General features: G+C 34.6%; 1 pseudogene; it reads left to right on the plus strand.

Annotated features, from left to right (window-relative positions):
• Nucleotides 1-1,541: 1,541 nt before the first annotated feature.
• Nucleotides 1,542-2,867, plus strand: LOC121025106 (elongation factor 1-alpha 1-like; annotated as a pseudogene).
• Nucleotides 2,868-6,578: the final 3,711 nt, after the last annotated feature.

Below are 6,578 nucleotides of genomic sequence, written 5' to 3' on the forward strand. Positions count from 1 at the left end.
CAGTTGGCTGTATTCATGTGGTTTTGCTTCTGGGTTCTTTGTTCTGTTTCATTGATCTAGTTATCTCTTCTTTTACCAATCTGCACTATCTTGATTACTATAGTTTTATATTAAATCTTGAAGTTGGGTAGCATCAGTTCTTCAACTTTGATCTACTTTGATTCCATGTTGGGTTATTCTGGGTCTTTGGTCTCTCAATATCCACACTGTAACTTTTTGGTATTTTGACTGGCATTTCATTGAATCTGTAGATCAGATTGTGAAGAACTGACATCCTGATAATATTGAGTCTTCCTTTTAATGAAGATGGAATATCTCCTTATTTTTTTTTAGCTCTTCTTTGATTTCATTCATTGGAGTTTTCTAGTTTTCTTAATGTAGATCTTCTACATATTTTGTTAGATTTATAACAAAGTATTTCATTTGGGGGATGATAATGTAAATAGGATTGTGTTTTTAAATTCAAATTCCATTTGTTCATTACTGATATATATGAAAAAGATTGCCTTTGCACAGTAACCTTGTATTCTGCACCTTGTTATAATTGTTTATTTGTTCCAGTAAAAATTTTTTTTCTGAATTTTTTTCAGTGTTTTACATAGGCAATTATATCATCTGTAAATGAAGACAGTTTTATATCTTCCTTCCCAATACATATACTTTTTCTTTCCTTTTCTTGCTTTACTGCATTAGCTAGAACTTCTACTACATGTTGAAAAGAAGTGGTGAGAGGTGACATCTTTGCTTTGTAACTGATCTCAGTGGGAAAGCTTCATATTTCTTATCATTAAGTATGATGTTATTTGTAAATTTTTTGTAGATTTTCTTTATCAAGTTGAGGAACTACCCCTTTCTTCCTAGTTTATCAAAAATTTTGATACTGAAGTGGTGGTGTATTTTGTCAAATGCTTTCTCTGTATCTACTGATATGATCATGTGATTTTTCTATTTCAGTCTGCTGATGTGAGGATTATTTTAATAAGTTTCATATGTTGAACCAGTCTTAAATACCTTGGAGAAATCCCACTTGGTCATGATGTATAATTCTTTTTTGTTTATTTTTGGTTTCAGTTTGTTAATATTTTTTTTTTTAGGATTATACCCTCACTTCTTGAGTGTATGTCTAAGAAAACCTCCTGGAAACATTATATCATTCACTGAACTTTGCTAATTGAGGATACTTCTAAATAGTAAATTATCTTCTTAAAAAAATCTATTGATGGGTCGCCTGGGTGGCTCAGGTGGTTAAGCATCCAACTTCAGCTCAGATCAGGATCTCAAGGTTCGGGCGTTCAAGCTTCACGTCAGACTGTGATGATTGCTCAGAGCCTGGAGCCTGCTTCTGACTTTGTGTCTCCCTTTCTCTCTTCCCCTTCCCCACTCGTGCTCATGTTTCTCTCTCTCTCAAAAATAAACATTAAAAAATTAATTAAAAAATCTATTGATATCAAAGAATTTAAAAATATTATTTGAGCTTTTTTGCAACAGGCTTGCTGCCACAACACAGGTGTTATGAAAACCTCTGCTAAACCTAAACCATAATGGGAAAGGAAAAGACTTATATGAATATCATCATCATTGGACATATAGATTCAGGCAACTCTTCCACTACTGGTTATCTAATCTACAAATGTGGTGGGACTGACAAAAACACTATCAAAAAAATTGAGAAGGAGGTTACATTGTGAACATGATGTCACCATTTATATCTCCCTGTGGAAATTCAAGACCAGTAAGTATTATGTGACCATCACTGATGCCCCAGGACACAGAGACTTTATCAAAAATATGATTACAGGCACATCTCAGGCTGACTGTGCTGTCCTGATTGTTCCTGTTGGTGTTGGTGAATTTGAAGCAGGCTCTCCAATAAAGGGCAGACCCATGGGCATGCCCTTCTGGCTTACACGCTGGGTGTAAAACAACCTATTGTTTGTGTTAACAAAACGGATTCCACTGAGCCACCCTACAGCCAGAAGAGATATGAGGAAATTATTAAGGAAGTAGCACCTACAACAAGAAAATCGGCTACAACCCTGACACAGTAGCATTTGTGCCATTCTCTGGTTGCAATGGTGACGACATGCTGGAGCCAAGTGCAAACACACCTTGGTTCAAGGGATGGAAAGTTAACTGTGAAGACTGCAATGCCAATGGAACCACACTGCTTGAACCTGGATTGCATTCTGCCACCAACTCATCCATCTGACAAGCCCTTGTGTCTGCTCCTCCAGGATGCCTACAAAATTGGTGGTATTGGTACTCTCCCTGTGGGCCTTTTGGAGACTGGCGTTCTTAAACCTGGCATGGTGGTCACCTTTCCACCAGTCAGTGTTACAACTGAAGTAAAGTCTGTTGAAATGTACCATGAAGCTTTGAGTGAGCCTTTTCCTGGGGGGACAATGTTGGCTTCAATGTCAAGAACGTATCTGTCAAAGACGTTTGCCAAGGTGATGTGGCTGGTGACAGCAAAAATGACCCACCAATGGAAGCAGCTGGCTTCATGACTCAGGTGATTATACTGAACCATCCAGGCCAAATCAGTGCTGGATATGCACCTGTGCTGGTTGGTCACACAGCTCACATTGCCTGCAGATTCACTGAGAGAAAGGAGAAGACTGTCATTCTGGCAAAATGCTGGAAGATGGCCCCAAGTTCTTGAAATCTGGTGATTCTGCCATCATTGATATGGTTCCTGACAAGCCTATGTGTGTTGAGAGCTTCTCTGACTATCCTCCTCCAGGCTGTTTTGCTGTTCATGGCATGAGACAGAAGATTGGTGTGGGTGTCATCAAAGCAGTGGACAAGAAGGTAGCGGAGCTGGTAGGGACAACAAGTCCTTCCAGAAAGCTCAGAAGGCTAAATGAACATCACTCCCAGGACCTGCCACCCCAGTCTTAATCAGTGGTAGAGGAAAGGTCTCACAACTGTTTGTGTCAATTGGACCTTTAAGTTTAATAGTGAAAGACCGGTTGATGATAACAATTCATTGTAAAGCCTCCAGAAGAAAGGAGAATGTTTTATGGACCATTTGTGCATGTGTGTGTGTGTGTGTGTGTGTGTGTGTGTGTGTGTGCAGTTTTAAGTCATTAGTTTTTAAAATCAGTACTTTTTAATGGAAACAACTTGACCAAAAATCTGTGACAGAATTTTTAGACCCATTAAAATAAAAGTTTAACGAGAAAATAGAATAAAAATATCACTTGAAGGTAATTTTACATAGAAACACATGTAGTTAACAGTAGCAATGTGGGGGGTGAGGTCTTTTTTTTTTGTTTTTTCCTTTTTGAAAAACAAAAATAGATGATCAGAGATCCTAAGGCATGAACTTAAAAATGAAGGGTCCTGGTGTGTCAAGCAAAGTACTCTGTATCATTAACCTTAAATTTGGGATCTATCCCAAATGGATCTTGAATAGACAAAAAGTCTTTTGTTTATTTCTTTTAAAATTTTTATCAAAATATTGTATGACAAATAAATATATTTTAGAAAACATTTGGTCAAAAAGGGCTCTTTCATTATTTAGAAAAGGGATGCTGGCTGTAGGACTAAGAAAACTCATAAAGCAGGTGAATCTATTTCATTTCCTCAATGGTCAATCACAGTTCCCCAGATGCTAACTCTGAATTGTATTTGCCAACACATAGTAAGATTAAGGATGTTTGGCTTCTTTAAAAGACTGTAGAATTCCTGCCACATAGTGAAAAGATTGTAGAATTCCTGACACATAACAACTATACAATATGTATTATTTTTCTTCTCTGTTGTCCATCTAGAAAACAAGACAAAAAATCACCTACCCTAAATGCTGCATTTTCCTTCACAGAGTAAGTCCAGATACTTGTCAAGATGGTTATCATGCAAAAAATACACAAGCTTAACATTTCTCAGGTCAAAACACAGAGTAAGTGATAATACTAGGGGCAGATAATTAATTCTCTCTGTATTTTTTTATTTAAATGGAATAGGTAGTATCAAGTTTAGTAATACTTATCTATATACACTTAATTTTGTTTTGCTTAGTAAGCCATAATCTTAGAGGACAATAAAATTATAGTTTATCCTTTCTTAATTAATTTTGATAAAGAGAAGACATAAATGTGCAACTATCTTAAGGAAGAGATTTGTTTAAATGTTTCCTTCCATTATCAAGAGAAATATTAGTTAAGATAATGTAAAGATATTTAATTAAGATACAATTTTTCAAATATACTCATAATGCACCTCTACCACTGACACTAGCAATACTGAGAACAGAGTATGTCATCACAGGCTATTGTGTCTCCTCCTACAGATAGTAATAAAGATTATAAATCATATACAATGTTGCTATGCTATGCTATGAGGAAAGTAATTGGGAGTTCATGATTCACATTTCTGATGAATTTCAAATCAATGATATTGCCCAAAGTCCATTTTATGTGCTGATATGAACATATGTAATCCTATTTCTGACAGAATATTACATTAAATAATAAAACAAAATTACAAAGAACTTTGTCACAGATGACTAGGGTCTCTGTTCTTACATAGTAATTCCTCAGTTCTTATTTTCTTCAGTCATTTTGTCTTTCAAAGCATATTGTAGAATTGTGCATTAAAATTTCATAGCAATTAATTCATCCCTATGGATGAATAATATATATTCATCACTTTGTAATCATTACATGTGTTTTCTGGAACTGTGCATATACATGTAGACATACTTGAAATTCTGTACACTGTTACTAAATATTGATGTCTTACAAAGGTCATAATATTTTATGTATCATCTAATGCTTAAAGAACTTAAGGAGGTGCCTGGGTGGCTCAGTTGGTTGAGTGTCCGACTTCAGCTCAGGTCATGATGTTAGGGTTCGTGGGTTCGAGCCCTGCGTCAGTCTCTGCTGAAAGCTCAGAGCCTGTAGCCTGCTTCAGGTTCTGTCTCAGGCTCTCTCTGCCCCTTCCCCGCATGTGCTGTCTCACTGTCTCTAAAATAAATAAACATTAAAAAAATTTTAAAAAAAGAACTTAAGGATTTAAAGACATTTCCTTCATGTTTTATAGCCATGATAGAAAAATATAGATACATTCATTGTTAATGTCAATGTGTACTAAGTATATTTATAAAACTATGTTTTCAAAATTGCTGGAAACACGTTAGTTTTTAAAAGTCTGATCACATTAATGATTGCAATACAATGCAATTTAAAAATATTTAATAAACTAACATGCCATAGAATTCTCTAAACTTAATCCGTTATACTTTTTGTTTTTAAAAAACAAGCAATTTATATTTTGTTAAGTTGGAACAACTGGTATTTGTTATTTCTGTGAGACTTTTACTTCATTCCAGAAAATTGATATAATTAGGCAAATGTGATTTTTCTCTACATGTGTTGTTAGTGATGATAGTTCCAGGAAAGATTTCTTTCTATGAATATGGGCAGCTGAATGAATTTATTTTAAACAGCTGGCAAGGCTGGTTGCAGCTAAAGTTTTCCATTATGTGACAAGGAAATGCCTCAATATTTTGTTCAAGATGGACCTTCCAACATGTTTTGCTAAAGGCAAATGTTAATTTTATTGTTCTCTCATACTCTAGAACCTTGAGAAAGAAACAGGTATAAATCATTATTCTAAAGCAATGAGTCCCTCACCAGCATCAGCTGTAACACCTATATCACTTAGGGAATTCCTAGAAATGTAATTTCTTGGGCCCACCTCATATGTACTGAGGTGGTAGAGTCTGAAACAAGACCCAGCAATCTGTGTTTTAACAAGTCCTCTGTGTCATTTTATTGCATTCTAGAGTTTGAGAACCACTGTTCTAAAAAGATAGCATGCATGATACATTAGGTAAAATTAAATGTGAGTACTTACATCTGGCAACACATTTAATAGAATATTCTGTATTCTATATGATTGTATTTTTTTTATTCCAGTGACATTTGAGAATGTTATATAGGAAAAATTATTAGAACTTAGTCCCCATTGGAGAGGAAAAATTCCCCAGTAATTATAATTGGGTAAGAGTTTCTGGAGTACCAAAACCGAAGATGTATAAGTAGACCATTTTGTTCTTAATAAGCATGCCACAGCCCTTTGATTTTAGTAAATGAAAAGCAGTATAGCATAAGCATATGATATGAAAATTTCAAGCCTGACAGTTATTAAGCAGAAACTTAACAGATAAAAATATCATATAGATAATTATTTTCTATATTTAAGCATACAGAACTATAATCTTGAACCAAATAATTATTTTCACCTATCTTCACTGAAAGCACTCTATGTCACAATAAGGTTCAGTGTGATTTCTTGGATTGGAAAGGAAAATCACTTAAATTAAAATAAGCTTTAAGTAATAGAACATCCTAATTTTTTGTGACTCTTGGCCAGATTTGAACTTGCAAGTTACTTCATTCTTGAAAATACCTTCTTTACATATTTATTTTATAACTTAAAGCATAGTCAATAATATTGTGCCACACTTATCATGCTATTTTGTAATATATAATTAAATCACTATGTTATACACCTGAAACAAATTTAGTATTATAAATTCACTATAGTACAGTTAAAACAATTTTTAAGAA

This window comes from Herpailurus yagouaroundi, unplaced genomic scaffold (assembly GCF_014898765.1).
Source record: "Herpailurus yagouaroundi ecotype Mexico unplaced genomic scaffold, PumYag 67494, whole genome shotgun sequence".
In the NCBI taxonomy this organism is placed as follows: Eukaryota; Metazoa; Chordata; class Mammalia; order Carnivora; family Felidae; genus Herpailurus; species Herpailurus yagouaroundi.